Raw genomic sequence first — 21,645 nt, 5'->3', positions numbered from 1 at the left:
GCTTTTGCACATGATAGCACAGGTTGTGACCTATTATCATGAGCATCACTAGGTCTGCTTAGGATGCTTTTTGCATGCATTTTTAGTTTTTTGGTCAGATACCAAACGTGTCTTGGACACAAATTTTGTAAAAAAAATTAAAACATCTACCTATTTTTTCTTTCAGAGTTTTATATGCTTATGTGCAATCCTATTCAACTAATGATGTGAATTGAAATGTTATTTTACATGTGTCGCAAATGTATATTTAATGCATAATTCACTAGAGAATCAGTTAATGTGTTAAAGTTTCTGGAAATATGTTGATATTGAATGTACTCAAAATTCCTTTCCAAAATACGAACTCTAAGGAACATACATATAATTGTTAGGTTTCGAACGGTATACACACTTGTAAGTTGTAGTACGATGAGTTGTGAGTCCAACCTAACAATGATTCGGTGAATGCCAAGTGAAATGGCATTAGAGAGAAGTTCGATCAACACGCTATACTCAACGATGTTGTTCGTTGATCAACCAATACAAATCCCTTGAAAACTCACTAACTCACCACTTGGAGTGAAAATGGCGCATGCTGCATAAGATAGGTTTTGCGTACTACGACTAGCACCATCGGCATAACCAACAAATGGTTTATAATATTCTGACATCTGCAACAAATGCAAAGCGTACTACTAACCATATAAAAAGAACTCTAAAAGACACACTGAAAGACACACTGAAAGACACACATGCAATGAACGCATATATAAAGTGTGTTTTACTACACTTAATTAAGAATAGTAACGTTTGAGGTACAACCCGTTTCGGGGCTGCGAGAATGGAATCCCATCATAATCCACTAAATCGTAGGCACCTTTTGCCAAAACATGCTTAGCAATATAAGGACCCATACATAGCGGTTCAAATTTCCTTTCTCCAAGTTTATAAGCTTCCTGATCGTAAAGTAAGACCAGGTCTCCTTCTGAGAAGATACAAGGCTTGACATTTTATTGTCTTTCATCTTGATTCATTTCTTATGCGCTTCGCTAGCCAATGCAACATCACGACGGGTTTCATTGAGATGGATAAGTTCCAAGAAACACGCTTGTTTTTCAGAAGTGTCGAGTAACAGGTCAATCACGAGTTTGAGAGATGAAATTTCACATTGTATCGGTAAGATTGCTTCCAAACCGTACACCAACTGAAAGGGTGTGAATCAAGTTGCATTTCTCATTAAGGATCGATATGCCCACAAGGCAGAGTACATGATTAAATTCCAGCTTCATTTATAAATCCCTATGATTCTTTGCAACATTCGCTTAAGGACTTTGTTGATAGACTCAACTTGTCCATTAACTTGCGGGTAATAAGGAGTAAAACTATCATGTGACAGTCCTAACTTGGTAGTTAACTCACTCATCATGTGATTGCGAAAATGCAACCCATGATCTGTAACTATGGCCTGTGGTACACAAAACTGGGCAACCACGTGGTTGAAAAAGAAAAGATCCACTGTTTCGCCACTATTGTTTAATGTTGGCTTTGCCTCGGCCTATTTGGTAAAATAGTCAACATCAACTATAATATACCCATGACCCCCGGCCGAGGTGGGGTTACATGTCATGAAGTCAATGCCCCATTTGGCAAATGGTCCAATAGCAATGAATGGATGCAATGGTGCAGGTGGTAATATAGCTTTACAGTCATAGATCTATCATGCATGATAGCTTCTGATGGAAATAATACAATCTTTGGATATATTAGGCCAGAAGTAACTGGCATGGAGAATTCTCTGCGCAGTAGCATAACCAGATAAGTGTCTACTACAAGCACCTGAATGGCAATCATTCAATGCTTTCTTGGTTTCCTCATGCGTGAGGCACCTCCGTAAAATCGTATCGATACCATGACGGTAAAGAGTGTCGCCAATGATCAGATAATATTTGGCTTGGTATCGAATATGTCGTTGTTTCGAGCAAGAGGTATTTGGTCGGAAAGTTTGAGTCTGGAGATAAATCAGTATATCTCCATACCATGGGTCATATGATGATATCAGGAACAAAGAATCATCCAAAATTGATGGTTTAGATGTAGAATCAATGGAGGTCAAGGGAAGGTCACAAAGTAGCTCGGTGAAAATGAGAGATTTCTTTGATTTGGACTTGATGAATTCTAGATCAAACTCCTGCAAAATGACTATCCATTTTGAGTATTTCCCCCCCAGAAATTGATGTGACAAAATATATGTCATAGGGTTGCAATCCGAAATGACAGTGGTCTTCCAGAGCAGGATGTAGTGGCGAAATATCTGAACAGCTTGCACAGCTGCCAAAGCTAATTTTTCAACATAAGAGTACTTAATTTTTGTATCATTGAGATTGCAGCTCAAATAATATATTAGATGTTCTATCCCATCTTCCTCTTGGACTAAAACCATGCCAATGGTTGTATCTGCAGCGACGAGATACAGGTAATAGTCGTTTTGATAATTCGGAGAATACATTAATGACGCTCTAATCAAGGTATCTTTAAGAGCATAAAAAGAAGCTAGCGTAACCTAATCCCAATGGAAGGATATCCCCTTTGTCAAAAGACGTGTAAAACCTTTAGCCATTTCAGCGTAATTGGGAATGAAACTCCTCAGAAAGTTAGCCTTCCCTTGGAGTCTTTGTAATTGTAAAAATTTGAAGGTGGAGGCAACTCAAGAATTTCCTAAAACTTTAGAGGATCGAGTCGAAGTCCATCTTTTGACACTATGAATCCAAGAAATCAACCAGAACCAACACAAAACACACATTTGTGTGGATTGATTCGTATCTTGTAGTGTCAGAATCGTAAAAATATTGCTCTCAAATGTTGCGGGTGATCAGTACACTTTCGTGAATGAGCAGGTAAATCATCAAGGTAAGGTTGACCAATATACTTGATGTCATGGAAGGCATAGTTCATTCCCCTTTGAAATGTGGCCCCTGCATTCTTCAAACCAAAAGGGAGTTCCTATAAGTGAATGTGCTCCATGGACAACTAAAATTTGTTTTAGATGCACACTCGAATTGTCCCTTTTTTTTCATGACAGGAACAATGTTGGAAACCCAATCAGTAAGAGGTACAGGGTAAATGAAACTAGCATGCAAAATATTTTCAACTTCTCCTTTAATGGCAGTGGCTTTCTTTGGATGAATAGGTCGAAGCTGCTGTCGTACTGGTTTAACATCAAGATACATTTTAATTTCATGTTCAACTATACTAGAGTCAACGCCTGACATCTCCTCGTATGATCATGCAAAAATATCTCGAAATTCATGAAAGAGAGCACGGTAAGTATAAAGTTCTGATGGAGAACAATATTTTTTGACATGAATGTTTTCTACAACATTGGGTTTGGTCGAAATATGAATAGAAATCGTTTCTTCAATATTTGATAGGTTTTGCTTAGAATCTACTGTATCTATGAAAACAGAATTTGAAAGGAAATCAACCACTGAAGGGTGGTTAAGTTCATTTGAATAATCTTCGATGTCATCTGGAAGATGGTAATGATGATGATAATCTTCCTATCATCATTGATTGGATGATTCCTTCATTCGTAGAAAATATACGTGAAAAAGGATCCGAAGAAGTACCATATTCTAATGAATGGTCTACCCATACAATTGGTGAAAGTGGATTTGGGTTTGTCGCTCAAGTCAGAAAAATTTATTTCTATGCAAGCTCAATGGGACTTAGCGGCATAACTTCAGTATTTACTATCAACTTTAGAACTATTGGTTATCCTCTTTAAATCAGATAAGGTGGATCAAGTCTCTACTCTTTCCACTTCCACCAAATGAGATGGTGACGTTAGTGTAAAAGCACCCATTAGCAAAGGATATTTAAAGAGACCTACACCAACATTTTGAAGTGATAGCGGGGGTCCTGTACCAACGGAATTCTTCCAGTAGCCTGAGAACTAGATGCAAAGAAGGCAAGCTGATCGATGACTATGATTCGACCTTTATGAGGGAATGCAATCGTACGAAAGTACATGGAAACCACAGTAGCCATAGCATATACCCATGGCCTTCCCAGTAAAATGTTGTAGTCGAGGGATCCGTCAACTACCTCAACTTCAACAATAATTGTTTTTCCCCCTATTTCAATCTGCAAGTTACTAAAAATCCCACAAGGTTTATATGTGTGTCCGACAAAGATTTTAACGTTGTTGGTGATCGTGACAATGATGGTGAACCAAGTGTTTTCCCGTAGCTCATGGACATAATGCAAGTAGATGCCCCCCCATCAATAATAGTTCGGTGAACATTTTTATTGACAGCTTTTACTTGAATTAAGAAAGCTAATTTTGCCGGTAACTATGGTGTACATCACACATGGTTAAAAACCACAATATTGGAATCCGTAGGGTCTATTCCACCAATTGCTGATAGTAAAGCCTACTTCTGGGAGGGACAGTTTTGTAACACCTCAAGCGTCGACATAGCAAAAGGTGATTGAGCAAGGTCTTCTACTATGTTATAGTTCTGAGCTGCTCAAGCTCGAGGGTTAAATGTCGATTTATGTACAACTCCCTTTGGTGGTTTTATTGTCAATTCTGGCGCAATAGGTGGTGGAATATTTTCAGATGAAGTCGAAGTCAAAGGATTAGGTTGATCAATGGCCTGATTATTCGATGATGACGATGGATTTCCATAATCTTTATTTTGTGTTGACACCAAAACTTCGTTTTTAGGCTTTGCAACAGATAACATAAGTACTTGGAATGTGGAAGTGTGGTCTGTCGCAACCAAATGTGTCTCCGGGTTTGGAAACGGATCAGTCAACATTGCAGATGTGTTATAATTATTTATAAGTTTAGAGACTTTCGAGCAGTGTGGACAATATCTTGTAAAATGCTCGTCATTACAGATTAAACATGGATAACAAGGCTTCCTTGCCAAAGTAGAGGAATCAGATGATTTCTCTTGAGGGACATTATCTTGTTTCTTCTTGTTTTTCCCCTTCTTCTTGCCTACTGGTTTCTTTTGATTCTTGCCTTTGTCATATGACACAAAATTGACTTCGTAAGCAAGAGTGTTTTCTGATGCATTTGATGTTTGATTAGAAACAACAAGTGTTTGACCAAATGGTCTACCTTCCTTTTGTGTGCTCGAAAAACCAATCACACCATCGCCGACATGAGAGTCCTTACTCGATGGTGGTGGAGGAATAGTGAAAGTTAGTCGGGGTTCATTTGGAATCTTGTTGTATAGAGTGTTAGACTACGTATAAATCATGTCCAAATATTTGGAACGAGAAATTACTTGCTCTTCTGTGACAACTCCAACTTTCGTCACATCCTCGGTGATTGATGGCAACAAGGATTTTATAAACCACTCAGCCAAAAGGTTACAAGGAAAAAAGTCTTAACCATTCGACGACGCCACCGCCACTCATGAATATGATCTAATATATGAGTAGCAGTAGTCTGTTTAAAGTTGGTCAGGAGTTTCGTTCCAGTCCCGTATCTAATAGGTAATTGGAAGTGGGTTAAAAATGTGGTGGCTAAAGTCGTAAAGTTGTCAAAAGAAGCTCATGGTAACTCAATGTACCATTTCACTGCGGGACCAATAAGTGTTCTTTGGAAAAGATGGAGCCTAGCTGAATCATCATTCAAGGAGTTTGATGAACACGACAAATGAAAAGTCATGACATGATTTGATGGGTCTTCTCCCAGATTTCCATTGAATGTCAGAATGTAACTTATGCGGAATTACTGACCACCAAGGCGCATATAAAAATGGATCATTAGTGAGCCGGTTTAAATCTGGAAATTCAAGAGTTGCTACAAATGGAAACTGTCGATTCAAGTCAGGTTGAGCATACCTAGGATATGATGGAATTTCCTGAGCAATAGGTCTTTGCATACCAACATAGAGAATCTATATCTAGTAACCTTGATAAGGTGGTTGTTGATAACCAGGTTGAATTTGCGATTGTCCATAACCAACAAAGTCTTGTTGACCAAGACCTTGGTAAGCTTGATATTGTCTAAACCTAGGTTGAGCTTGTTGGGAAAGTCCAAATTGGGGTTGGAATTGTTGGAATTGAGGCTGTTGATATTGGGGCTACCAAGGTTATTAAATCAATTGTTGTTGTTGTTGGTACAACGGTTATTGATTTAACGATTGTTGTTTCCCACCAATGTTAGCTTGATCAGGTTGTGAATAAACTATACCAATGTAAGCCTGAGTCACTCCAGATAAAGGTACACTAACCTGAGGTTGTTGGACCCCAGACACAAGCGGTTGTTGTACAAAATCCTAAGAAACTTGGGGCTACTAACCTGAAACTTGTGGTTGTGAGGTAGAAGGACCAGTTTGTATAGGTTGAGATACAATAGTTTGAACTTGTGACTATGGTATAGTGGTAACAACAGGTGTAGTAGGAATATCTTACACAGTTTGCATTGGTTGTATTGGATACACAAGCCTTGGTTGAACTGGCATTGTTGCCATTGACAGACTCGCATTCCAGACTGACCTAAATACTGTGGGATACTACCATATGATGGTCCTTGAGGATATGGAGGATAAGGTGAATAAGCATATTACTCTCCATATGGTGGTAATCGAGTATGTAATGGATACATAGGTCATTGTTGACTAGGTTGCCCAGTTTGATATTGATATGCAGGATCAAATTGTTGAGTTCCTGTAAATGAAAAACCAAATAAAATTCCAGTAGAGGACATGGGTGATGACCATGGTGTAGACACAACCCCTGAGTGGGTTCTAGATAAATATTGGTAACCAACTGGGGTGGAAGGTTCACCACATAGATGTGACTCAAGAGTAGTAGAAAACATCAAATAGGTTGCAACAGAAGATTTTGTCACAGTTGCATCAGATGATAGAGTCTGGGATGTTGACGGTTGTTCAGCCATAGTTAACTGACCCAATAGATGTCCTAAAGAATCAACGGGTACTTGAAAAGAAGCAGGATCAAAAGGAGTAGGAAAATGAGGAGTATGAGGGTAAAGATAAATCGCTGTTCCAAAATGGAATGGAGTTCCAAGTGTAGTATCTTCTTCAAATTCTTCCTCAACAATAATTAAACCAGGTGGAAGAACTTCATCGTCAGGTCCGTAATAGACTTCTGGTATTGGTAAAGTGGAACTTTCAGTAGTTATTGATGTCTGAGGTTTAACCAGTTGATCGTCTTCCGATAAGATAACAACTTCCGAATGTTCAAATTCGAAGTCCATATTTTCTGGTAAAAGAACAACAATTTCAGGGAGAGGTTCCTCAACAACTTTAGGTTCAAAATTAACTTCTAACTTAACTGCGATAAGTTCTGGATTAACTTCTGGTTGAACTGATTCAATTTCAGAAGTAATTTCTTGTTTAGCAACTTCAATTTGAGGATCAACTTGTTGTTGAACAACTTTAGTTACCGTTTCACTAGTGTCAGTTATAGTGTCCTCAGGTAATTGTGAAACTTCTTCTTCAGTAATAGATGTACCAGAAATAGTTGGAGTAACTGGAGTCTCAGTACTTACCGGAATGGGTGACTCTGGTAATTTAGATGAAGAACCAGGAGTTCTTGATGTACTTGACTCAGTTAAACGAGACCGCTTTGACCGAATAGGTGTAGCTTCGGGCAGCAAAGGCGATTTGCTCACTATTCTCCATGAACGGCAGGGTAAGGGTTGATGTTCCTCCACGATTGTTGAATAATTTTATTACAAAAAGAAATAAACAAAAAGGGGTAATATGGGAAAAAAGTTTTACCAAGAAACTGTGAACTACAGAATACCTCCTAGCGAACCGAGAAGTATAGGCAAGCAATCTCCCCGAATGCTGTGTTCGGTGTATCATAGTGCACAAGGCGGTTGACTCGGTTACCTAAGGATGGATAGCAACCTAGTGCTGTCCTCCCATATATACCTAAAAGTACGTGGAGGCCCAATCCGTATAAGCACTGTCTAATGTAAAAACGCATAGTGAGAGCATTCCCATATACTTTACGTATTGTAACACCGCCCTATATACCCGAAGGTACGTGGACGAGCTACAATATACTCACATACGTGGAATGAGGTATCACACTCGAGATGTATTGTAGTCAAGTTAGCGACAATTGCTTTGTTTTACGACACCAGAACACGTCTCTAGCCTAGAACCACTAAATGTTTTTCATTAGGAGATAATGCCCCATTAGGTAAATTTAGCTTAATTTTAAATTGATCTTGCTTAGGGATTTGCCTTTCAATTTCACCACGTGATCTATTATGAAATACCTAGGAATGAAACTAATATGATAAGCATTCTTTCCATTCAATTTAACAATGAAACTCTTAGATAATCGGGATAGAGCAATAATATTTCTTTCGATCAAAGAGCAAAGAGCATAATCTAATGCAATTTCCCTAAACTATTCCTATGAGGACACACAAACTTTTTCAATGCAAAATGCATGTATTTCTTTTCGATTTTCTTAATGTGAATATGAAAAAAAGGAAACTAATTCACATACAATAAATAAGCTTTAACAAGAACGAAGACTTTACGACAGTTCTGTTTCGAAGGAAAAGAAGATTAATCGACTATAATCTAACTTTGACTATGGATCGATAATGACAAAGAAAAAATTTAAGAAACATTAATCAACCAAGTCAAAGTAGGGTTAGCAAAGGAGATAAAAACTTGTTTTCTAAGACATGACATTCATTGACCAATTAGCAAGCAATCAAACAGAAGAAAGTTGGCAAAAACTCAATCCAAAGGTGGGAAATTGACCCTAGGAGGATCAGCGCAACCCTGAAGGGGAGACAGTGTGATTTAGAGAACTTTCCCTAAGCCAAGGGTGCTCTGCAGCACAGTGTGTCCCTCACAAGCCTCCGCTAGTGACAATAAGCCATTTCAAGAGGAAAATTGACATAGTTTTTTACCAAAATTTAATGCAATAGAGCTGAAATACAATCAATGAAAACAAGTAGGGTCTGCAAGAGTGTCCTAGGAGGTGGATGAGCTACTAGGAAGGATGTATCTTCCCCATCCGAGTCACCAATTTGTTTTGGAGAATTTGGTATCTATGGATAAATACTAATTCCCTAGATAAGTATCCATATCTAGAACAATAATTTAAAGAACTTTAGCCTTTTCCTATAAGTAATAGATAAGACAAAGAGAATGAGAAGACCTACTTATAGTTCCGCTTTCCTCTTGTCTCCTTTGTATCAGTCCCATCGCTCCTTCCCATACTTAACATGCCTCAGAAGTACTTGTAAATATCATCAGAAGATAAAGAACCAATCAAAGCAAAAGATCTATTGATTAAAAGTAAATGGAATCAGATACATTCACACATATAAGCATCATATAACAAGATAAGTATATGTAAAATGTTTCAAATACTTTATTGAATATAAGAAGGAATTACAACCATCAAGTCTGATTCGAAGTCACTCCTCCAGCTTTGATCCCATCCACATCACATCAAAATCATGAAATACTTGTAGCATAACAATACTTGTCTCAAAGTCAATTCTCATAACAACATTATCTCCTTACAATTCAACATAGTCCAGCCCTTGATCACTTAGATGAGTTCTCAATTTATAGGAAGATGGAGGAGGTTTATGTCATAAATGGGGGTATTGAATGGCCTTCCATACTTAGAATTAGTTCCATGGAGGAAGGGATGAGAGGATAGGATGTATCTTCACTCATTCCTCATCCATTTTTGAGCTCATAGGAGTTGATAAGTGAGGGAAACTTCTAGAAGACTCCAACAGATAAGAATATTCCACAAACACTATGTGAATTTTGCTCAATCTCACCCAGTAGGTCAAAGAGGGCCTAAGTGCTCTGCAGAGCACCCTGGCATGGACTCAATTGCTCTGTAGTGCACCCTTACATGGGCCTACCTGTGCTGATCCCTTTAGAGATCATTTCAGGGTGTCTTCATGTCATGAAACTATCTAGGAAGGAGGCATTCAAAAGGTTGACTTTTTTAGGGCTTGTAGCAACTGATATTAGGGTTTGATGAGCCCTAAAACACTGATATGGATGATGGGGGTGATATGCCCAAATGGATCTGTAACAAGCATCCCCCTTATTGTAGATATGATGTGTACATGTATCGGGATGGATGCCTTCCATATCATTATAGTTCCAAGAAAATGTATTAGTGTGTGTTTGAAACATTTTGAGAAATGATTGCCCATAGGGGGTAGCTTGATTGATGATTTCCTTGATAATGAGGAGTTATGTCCCATGAGATTCTGGGTTCAAACCCCACTGGTCAGCCAACAAAAAAAAATATTTTCACCAAACGTTATTGTTGTAATATATCAAGTTAAGAATTATATGTAATTTTTTCCCCAGACGAATTTCAATCAGAATGGTACAAGATTTTGAAATGTTCATGGTTGATGCAAAATATTGTAGTGATGATGGATCACAATTTTCTTCAAATTTGTATAAAAATATGATAAAAAGGGTTAAGATTCTAATTTAACAAGGAAATTTTGGATCTTATTTTCTTCTGTGGATTATTTGAATTGCATAATTTGATCAATCATACATATGGGATGGAACTTTTCTTTAGCACCATTGGTGTTACCAAGCCTTTAAGAGTCTTCATGGTTGGTTTTTGTTGGAGGATACAAAGTTACAATTTTCATGGAATCACTGTGTGAGATAATCATGTTTCCATAATGGTAACCAATAAATGCATCTGTGGTATCTAACCATGGCCTTCCTAGAATTACAAGATGTCCTCCTAAGGAAGCACGAGGTTGTAAAACCATAAAGCCATCAAGGTACTCTCGACGGTCTAAGGATACAATTATGTCATTCAGTACTCGCTTAAGTTTGATCTTAGACTACTCTGCTAACTCTAGGACAATGGGTGTAGGATAAAGATTAAGGAAATGTAATTGTTCCATGGTGTGCTTGGTCATTATGTTGAATGTTTCTCCTAAATACATTAAAACATGTGGGGCAAGGATCCCATTAATATGGGTTGATACACCGAGATTACTAGGATGTACATATTTTTCTATAGAAGTATATCCTTGCATAAGATCTGTTGACCTTATAGTAAACTGAATGATTTTCAGTTCCATTTTCTTCCTTCCAAGGTTCTTTAGAATTAAATCATTAATAGTTTTGGCATAGATTTGGATTTCTGTAATTTCTTGTAATATAATAAATTTGATGCAAACATTCTTCAATTGTATAAGTAGTTCCAATTTGGAGTTGCAAATAATTTTTTCCAAGTTTGATGCCTTGGTCTCACTTGGTTATTTTTTATTTTCGTTAAGATCAATCCTCTTCAATTATTAGAGAGATATGAATCTCTCCTTGGTTCACTTCGATCTTTGTACATGGTATGGAGATATGAGATTAAATCTCTGGAGATACGGAATTAATTCTCTGTCCAACACAATCAACATTATCGTCCTTCAACTACAACTTCCACAACAAAAATTTAACACAAGTTAATGCAACTCTAAATTCGTTTAACTCTAGGAGATTACCTCATTGTATTTCATGTGATTGGCACTGCAACAATGACCACTATAAAAAGGCACTAGTCCACGTCAGATAGCAAATCACCAAACCTTTCCTTTGTATTGATTCATTGATATATGTTCAAGTCTTGATCTGATGGACTTACTCTGATGAAACTTCACAACACTTGATAGATATCTTTACATTGTCAACATATAACATAACTCGACAATAGAGTATCAGATCAAATGTATATTATCGATCTCATGTGTTAGGTGGAGGTAATATATATCAGAACTTGGTGGAGATTGAAACCCCACTATAGTATATCATCAGACTGGTATGATATCATATTGAGATGATATTAGATTGGTAACAAATAAGCACACAATCCCAATGATCAATAAGCTGATCAATGAAAAAACTATGATGGACAATTTGAATTCAAGCTAAATGACATAAAGTTGGGAAAATTCAAAGACTGAAAAGGTTTTGTGTTATAATGTTTTTAACTCTGGTTAGATTGAAATCCAAATTTTCCCTGTTAAAAAAGGGTTAAAGATGTGAACACTTATCACAGTTTCATCTGCAACAATGGATCTCATGAAAATATGAAAGCCAATCTCATTTCCTTCAATACAAATTCCCACACTGCATAGAGATCATAACACTAATTAAGAATAGTAACGTTTGAGGTACAACCCGTTTTGGGGCTGCGACAATGGAATCCCATCATAATCCACTAAATCGTAGGCACCTTTTGCCAAAACATTCTTAGCAATATAAGGACCCATACATAGCGGCTCAAATTTCCTTTCTCCAAGTTTATAAGCTTCCTGATCTAAAGTAAGACTAGGTCTCCTTCTGAGAAGATACAAGGCTTGACATTTCTATTGTATTTCATCTTGATTCATTTCTTATGCGCTTCGCTAGCCAATGAAACATCACGACGGGTTTCATTGAGATGGATAAGTTCCAAGCAACACGTTTTTTTTTTAGAAGTGTCGAGTAACAGGTCAATCACGAGTTTGAGAGATGAAATTTCACATTGTATCGGTAAGATTGCTTCCAAACCGTACACCAACTGAAAGGGTGTGAATCGAGTTGCATTTATCATTGAGGATCGATATGCCCACAAGGCAGAGTACATGATTAAATGCCAGCTTCATTTATAAATCCCTATCATTCTTTGCAACATTCGCTTAAGGACCTTGTTGATAGACTCAACTTGTCCATTAACTTGCGGGTAATAAGGAGTAAAACTATCATGTGACAGTCCTAACTTGGTAGTTAACTCACTCATCATGTGATTGCGAAAATGCAACCCATGATCTGTAACTATGGCCTGTGGTACACAAAACTGGGCAACCACGTGGTTGAAAAAGAAAAGCGCAGCCGTTTCGCCACTATTGTTTAATGTTGGCTTTGCCTCAGCCTATTTGGTAAAATAGTCAACATCAACTATAATATACCCATGAACCCCGACCGAGGTGGGGTTACATGTCATGAAGTCAATGCCCCATTTGGCGAATGGTCCAATAGCAATGAATGGATGCAATGGTGCAGGTGGTAATATAGCTTTACAGTCATAGATCTGTCATGCATGATAGCTTCTGATGGAAATAATACAATCTTTGAATATATTAGGCCAGAAGTAACTGGCATGGAGAATTCTCTGCGCAGTAGCATAACCAGATAAATGTCCACTACAAGCACCTGAATGGCAATCATTCAATGCTTTCTTGGTTTCCTCATGCGTGAGGCACCTCCGTAAAATCGTATCGATACCATGACGGTAAAGAGTGTCGCGAATGATCAGATAATGTTTGGCTTGGTATCGGATATGTCATTGTTTCGAGCAAGAGGTTTTTGGCCGGAAAGTTTGAGTCTGGAGATAAATCAGTATATCTCCATACCATGGGTCATATGATGATATCAGGAACAAAGAATCATCCAAAATCGATGGTTCAGATGTCGAATCAATGGAGGTCAAGGGAAGGTCACAAAGTAGCTCGGTGAAAATGAGATATTTCTTTGATTTGGACTTGATGAATTCTAGATCAAACTCTTGCAAAATGAATATCCATTTTGAGTATTCCCCCCCCAGAAATTGATGTGACAAAATATATGTCATAGGGTTGCAATGCGAAATGACAGTGGTCTTCTAAAGCAGGATGTAGTGGCGAAATATATGAACAGCTTGCACAGCTGCCAAAGCTAATTTTTCAACATAAGAGTACTTAATTTTTGTATCATTGAGATTGCAGATCAAATAATATATTAGATGTTCTATCCCATCTTCCTCTTGGACTAAAACCATGTCAATGGTTGTATCTGCAGTGGCGAGATACAGGTAATAGTCGTTTTGATAATTCGGAGAATACATTAATGACGCTCTAATCAAGGTATCTTTAAGAGCATGAAAAGAAGCTAGCGTAACCTAATCCCAATGGAAGGTTATCCCCTTTGTCAAAAGACGTGTAAAACCTTTAGCCTTTTCAGCGTAATTGGGAATGAACCTCCTCAGAAAGTTAGCCTTCCCTTGGAGTCTTTGTAATTGTAAAAATTTGAAGGTGGAGGCAAGTCAAGAATTTCCTAAACCTTTAGAGGATCGAGTCGAAATCCATCTTTTGACACTATGAATCCAAGAAATCGACTAGAACCAACACAAAACACACATTTGTGTGGATTGAGTCGTATCTTGTAGTGTCAGAATCGTAAAAATATTGCTCTCAAATGCTGCGGGTGATCAGTCCACTTTCGTGAATGAGCAGGTAAATCGTCAAGGTAAGGTTGAACAATATACTTGATGTCATGGAAGGCATAGTTCATTCCCCTCTGAAATGTGGCCCCTGCATTATTCAAACCAAAAGGGAGTTCCTATAAGTGAATGTGCTCCATGGAAAAATAAAATTTGTTCAAGATTGGTCCTATGGGTAGATATTGATTTGATTGTAACTGGAAAAGCCATCCATAAATGAGAAAATTTCGCATCTAGCACATTCGTCAATAATTTGGTCGATAAAAGGAGTAGGATAATTGTCTTTTGGACAAGCCTAATTTACATCCCTACAATCGATGCACACTCGAATTGTCCCTTTTTTTTCATGACAGGAACAATGTTGGAAACCCAATCAGTAAGAGGTATAGGGTAAATGAAACTAGCATGCAAAATATTTTCAACTTCTGCTTTAATGGCAGTGGCTTTCTTTGGATGAATAGGTCGAAGCTGTTGTCGTACTGGTTTAACATCAAGATACATTTTAATTTCATGTTCAACTATACTAGAGTCAACGCCTGACATCTCCTCGTATGATCATGCAAAAATATCTCGAAATTCATGAAAGAGAGCACGGTAAGTATAAAGTTCTGATGGAGAACAATATTTTTTGACATGAATGTTTTATACAACATTGGGTTTGGTCGAAATATGAATAGAAATCGTTTCTTCAATATTTGATAGGTTTCGCTTAGAATAACTGTATCTATGAAAACAGAATTCGAAAGGAAATCAACCATTGAAGGGTGGTTAAGTTCATTTGAATAATCTTCGATGTCATCTGGAAGATGGTAATGACGATGATAATCTTCCTATCATCATTGATTGGATGATTCCTTCATTCGTAGAAAATATACGTGAAAAAGGATCCGAAGAAGTACCATATTCTAATGAATGGTCTACCCATACAATTGGTGAAAGTGGATTTGGGTTTGCCGCTCAAGTCAGAAAATTTTATTTCTATGCAAGCTCAATGGGACTTAGCGGCATAACTTCAGTATTACTATCAACTTTAGAACTATTGGTTATCCTCTTTAAATCAAATAAGGTGGAGCAAGTCTCTACTCTTTCCACTTCCACCAAATGAGATGGTGACGATAGTGTAAAAGCACCCATTAGGAAAGGATATTTAAAGAGACCTACACCAACATTTTGAAGTGATAGCGGGGGTCTTGTACCAACGGAATTATTCCAGTAGCCTGAGAACTAGATGCAACGAAGGAAAGCTGATTGATGACTATGATTCGACCTTTATGAGGGAATGCAATCATATGAAAGTACATGGAAACCACAGTAGCCATAGCATATACCCATGGCCTTCCCAGTAAAATGTTGTAGTCGAGGGATCCGTCAACTACCTCAACTTCAACAGTAATTGTTTTTCCCCCTATTTCAATCAGCAAGTTACTAAATATCCCACAAGGTCTATATGTGTGTCCGACAAAGATTTTAACGTTGTTGGTGATCGTGAAAATGATGGTGAACCAAGTATTTTCCCGTAGCTCATGGACACAATGCAAGTAGATGCCCCCCCATCAATAATAGTTCGGTGAAAATTTTTATTGACAGCTTTTACTTGAATTAAGAAAGCTAATTGTGTCGGTAACTATGGTGTACATCCCGCATGGTTAAAAACCACAAGATTGGAATCAGTAGGGTCTATTCCAATCTTATAGTTCTGAGCTGCTCAAGCTCGAGGGTTAAATGTCGATTTATGTACAACTCCCTTTGGTGGTTTTATTATCAATTTTCGCGCAATAGGTGGTGGAATATTTTCAGATGAATTCGAAGTCAAAGGATTAGGTTGATCAATGGCCTGATTATTCGATGATGACGGTGGATTTCCATAATCTTTATTTTGTGTTGACACCAAAACTTCATTTTTAGGCTTTGCAACAGATAACATAAGTACTTGGAATGTGGAAGTGTGGTTTGTCGCAACCAAATGTGTCTCCGGGTTTGGAAACGGATCAGTCAACATCGCAGATGTGTTAGAATTATTTAGAAGTTTAGAGACTTTCGAGCAGTGTGAACAATATCTTGTAAAATGCTCGTCATTACAGATTAAACATGGATAACAAGGTTTCCTTGCCGAAGTAGAGGAATCAGATGATTTCTCTTGAGGGACATTATCTTGTTTCTTCTTGTTTTTCCCCTTCTTCTTGCCTACTGGTTTCTTTTGATTCTTGCCTTTGTCAGATGACACAGAATTGACTTCGTAAGCAAGAGTGTTTTCTGGTGCATTTGATGTTTGATTAGAAACAACAAGTGTTTGACCAAATGGTCTACCTTCCGTTTGTGTGCTCGAAAAACCAATCACACCGTCGCCGACATGAGAGTCCTTACTCGATGGTGGTGGAGGAATAGTGAAAGTTAGTCGGGGTTCATTTGGAATCTTGTCGTAGAGAGTGTTAGACTGCGTATAAATCATGTCCAAATATTTGGAACGAGAAATTACTTGCTCTTCTGTGGCAACTCCAACTTTCGTCACATCCTCGGTGATTGATGGCAACAAGGATTTTATAAATCACTCAGCCAAAAGCTGACCAGGAAAAAAGTCTTAACCATTAGACGACGCCATCGCCACTCATGAATATGATCTAATATATGAGTAGCAGTAGTCTGTTTAAAGCTGGTCAGGAGTTCCGTTCCAGTCCCGTATCTAATAGGTAACTGGAAGTGGGTTAAAAATGTGGTGGCTAAAGTCGTAAAGTTGTCAAAAGAAGCTCATGGTAACTCAATGTATCATTTCGCAGCGGGACCAATAAGCGTTCTTTGGAAAAGATGGAGCCTAGTTGAATCATCATTCAAGGAGTTTGATGAACATGACAAATGAAAAGTCATGACATGATTTGATGGGTCTTCTCCCAGATTTCCATTGAATTTCAGAATGTCAGAATGTAACTTATGCGAAATTACCAAGCACCAAGGCGCATATAAAAATGGATCATTAGCGAGCCGGTTTAAATCTGGTAATTCAAGAGTTGCTACAAATGGAAAATGTCGATTCAAGTCAGGTTGAGCATACCTAGGATATGATGGAATTTCCTGAGCAATAGGTCTTTGCATACCAGCATAGAGCATCTATATCTAGTAACGTTGATAAGGTGGTTGTTGATAACCAGGTTGAATTTGCGGTTGTCCATAACCAACAAAGTCTTGTTGACCAAGACCTTGGTAAGCTTGATATTGTCTAAACCTAGGTTGAGCTTGTTGGGAAAGTCCAAATTGGGGTTGGAATTGTTGGAATTGAGGCTGTTGATATTGGGGCTACCAAGGTTATTAAATCAATTGTTGTTGTTGTTGGTACAACGGTTTTTGATTTCACGGTTGTTGTTTCCCACCAATGTTAGCTTGACCAGGTTGTGAATAAACTATACCAGTGTAAGCCTGAGTCACTCCAGATAAAGGTACACTAACCTGAGGTTGTTGGACCCCAGACACAAGCGGTTGTTGTACAAAAGCCTATGAAACATGGGGCTACTGACCTGAAACTTGTGGTTGTGAGGTAGAAGGACCAGTTTGTATAGGTTGAGATACAATAGTTTGAACTTGTGACTGTGGTGTAGTGGTAACAACAGGTGTAGTAGGAATATCTTACACAGCTTGCATTGGTTGTATTGGATACACAAGCCTTGGTTGAACTGGCATTGTTGGTTGCCATTGACAGACTCGCATTCTAGACTGACCTGAATACGGTGGGATACTACCATATGATGGTCCTTCAGGATATGGAGGATAAGGTGAATAAGCATATTACTCTCCATATGGTGGTAATCGAGTATGTAATGGATACATAGGTCATTGTTGACTAGGTTGCCCAGTTTGATATTGATATGCAGGATCAAATTGTTGAGTTCCTGTAAATGAAAAACCAAGTAAAATTCCAGTAGAGGACATGGGTGATGACCATGGTGTAGAAGCAACCCCTGAGTGGGTTCTAGATAAATATTGGTAACCAATTGGGGTGGAAGGTTCACCACATAGATGTGACTCAAGAGTAGTAGAAAACATCAAAGAGGTTGCAACAGAAGATTCTGTCACAGTTGCATCAGATGATACAGTCTGGGATGTTGACGGTTGTTCAGCCATAGTTAACTGACCCAATAGATGTCCTAAAGAATCAACGGGTACTTGAAAAGAAGCAGGATCAAAAGGAGTAGTAAAATGAGGAGAATGAGGGTAAAGATAAATCGTTGTTCCAAAATGGAATGGAGTTCCAAGTGTAGTATCTTCTTCAAATTCTTCCTCAACAATAATTAAACCAGGTGGAAGAACTTCACCGTCAGGTCCGTAATAGACTTTTGGTATTGGTAAAGTGGAACTTTCAGTAGTTATTGATGTCTGAGGGTTAACCAGTTGATCATCTTCTGATAAGATAACAACTTCCGAATGTTCAAATTCAAAGTCCAGATGTTCTGGTAAAAGAACAACAATTTCAGGGAGAGGTTCCTGAACAACTTTAGGTTCAAAATTAACTTCTAAGTTAACTGCGATAAGTTCTGGATTAAATTCTGGTTGAACTGATTCAATTTCAGAAGTAATTTCTTGTTGAGCAACTTCAATTTGAGGATCAACTTGTTGTTGAACAACTTTAGTTACCGTTTCACTAGTGTCAATTATAGTGTCCCAAGATAATTGTGAAACTTCTTCTTTAGTAATAGATGTACCAGAAATAGTTGGTGTAACTGGAGTCTCAGTACTTACCGGAATGGGTGAATCTGGTAATTCAGATGAAGAACCAGGAGTTCTTGATGTACTTGACTCAGTTAAACGAGATCGCTTTGACCAAATAGGTGTAGCTTCGGGCAGCAAAGGCGATTTACTCACTATTCTCCGTGAACGGCAGGGTAAGGGTTGATGTTCCTCCACGATTGTTGATTAATTTTATTACAAAAATAAATAAACAAAAAGGGGTAATATGGGAAAAAAGGTTTACCAAGCAACTGTGAACTACATAATACCTCCTAGCGAACCGAGAAATATAGGCAAGCAATCTCCCCGAATGTTGTGTTCGGTGTATCACAGTGCACAAGGCGGTTGACTCGGTTACCTAAGGATGGATAGCAACCTAGTGTTGTCCTCCCATATATACCTAAAAGTACATGGAGGCCCAATCTGTATAAGCACTGTCTAATGTAAAAACGCATAGTGAGAGCATTCCCATATACTTTACGTACTGTAACACTGCACTATATACCCGAAGGTACGTGGACGAGCTACGATATACTCACATACGTGGAATGAGGTATCACACTCGAGATGTATTGTAGTCAAGTTAGCGACAGTTGCTTTGTTTTACGACACCGGAACACGTCTCTAGCCTAGAACCACTAAATGTTTTTCTTTAGGACATAATGCCCCATTAGGTAAATTTAGCTTAATTTTAAATTGATCTTGCTTAGGGTTTTGCCTTTCAAGTTCACCACGTGATCTATTTTGAAATTCCTAGGAATGAAACTAATATGATAAGCATTCTTTCCATTCAATTTAACAATGAAACTCTTAGATAATCGGGATAGAGCAATAATATTTCTTTCGATCAAAGAGCAAAGAGCATAATCTAATGCAATTTCCCTAAACTATTCCTATGAGGACACACAAACTTTTTCAATGCAAAATGCATGTATTTCTTTTCGATTTTCTTAATGTGAATATGAACAAAAGGAAACTAATTCACATACAATAAATCAACCTTTAACAAGAACGAAGACTTTACGACAGTTCTGTTTCGAAGGAAAAGAAGATTAATCGACTATAATCTAACTTTGACTATGGATCGATAATGACAAAGAAAAAATTTAAGAAACATTAATCAACCAAGTCAAAGTAGGGTTAGCAAAGGAGATAAAAACTTGTTTTCTAAGACATGACATTCATTGACCAATTAGCAAGCAATCAAACAGAAGAAAGTTGGCAAAAACTCAATCCAAAGGTGGGAAATTGACCCTAGGAGGATCAGCGCAACCCTGAATGGGAGACAGTGTGATTTAGAGAACTTTACCTAAGCCAAGGGTGCTCTGCAGCACACTGTGTCCCTCACAAGCCTCCGTTAGTGACAATAAGCCATTTCAAGAGGAAAATTGACATAGTTTTTTACCAAAATTTAATGCAATAGAGCTGAAATACAATCAATGAAAACAAGTAGGGTCTGCAAGAGTGTCCTAGGAGGTGGATGAGCTACTAGGAAGGATGTATCTTCCCCATCCGAGTCACCAATTTGTTTTGGAGAATTTGGTATCTATGGATAAATACTAATTCCCTAGATAAGTAGCCATATCTAGAACAACAATTTAAATAACTTTAGCCTTTTCCTATAAGTAATAGATAAGACAAAGAGAATGAGAAGACCTACTTATAGTTCCGCTTTCCTCTTGTCTCCTTTGTATTAGTCCCATCGCTCCTTCCCATACTTAACATGCCTCAAAAGTACCTGTAAATATCATCAGAAGATAAAGAACCAATCAAAGCAAAAGATCTATTGATTAAAAGTAAATGGAATCAGATACATTCACACATATAAGCATCATATAACAAGATAAGCATATGTAAAAAGTTTCAAATACTTTATTGAATAGAAGAAGGAATTACAACCATCAAGTCTGATTCGAAGTCACTCCTCCAGCTTTGATCCCATCCACATCACATCAAAATCATGAAAAACTTGTAGCATAACAATACTTGTCTCAAAGTCAATTCTCATAACAACATTATCTCCTTACAATTCAACATAGTCCAGCCCTTGATCACTTAGATGAGTGCTCAATTTATAGGAAGATGGAGGAGGTTTATGTCATAAATGTGGGTATTGAATGGCCTTCCATACTTAGAATTAGTTCCATGGAGGAAGGGATGAGAGGATAGGATGTATCTTCACTCATTCCTCATCCATTCTCGAGCTCATAGGAGTTGATAAGTGAGGGAAACTTCTAGAAGACTCCAACAGATAATAATATTCCACAAACCCTATGTGAATTTTGCTCAATCTCACCTAGTAGGTCAAAGAGGGCCTAAGTGCTCTGCAGAGCACCCTGGCATGGACTCAATTGCTCTGTAGTGCACCCTTACATGGGCCTACCTGTGTTGATCCCTTTAGAGATCATTTCAGGGTGTCTTCATGTCATGAAACTGTCTAGGAAGGAGACATTCAAAAGGTTGACTTGTTTAGGGCTTGTAGCAACTGATATTAGGGTTTGATGAGCCCTAAAACACTGATATGGATGATGGGGGTGATATGCCCAAATGGATCTGTAACAAGCATCCCCCTGATTGTAGATATGATGTGTACATGTATCGGGATGGATGCCTTCCATATCATTATAGTTCCAAGAAAATGTATTAGTGTGTGTTTGAAACATTTTGAGAAATGATTGCCCATAGGGGGTAGCT

This window comes from Pinus tabuliformis, chromosome 9 (assembly GCF_031772625.1).
Source record: "Pinus tabuliformis cultivar Carrire ecotype Pingquan chromosome 9, CPIR1, whole genome shotgun sequence".
In the NCBI taxonomy this organism is placed as follows: domain Eukaryota; kingdom Viridiplantae; phylum Streptophyta; class Pinopsida; order Pinales; family Pinaceae; genus Pinus; species Pinus tabuliformis.
The sequence above is the reverse complement of the archived record's forward strand: the minus strand, read 5'-3'. Positions refer to the sequence as shown.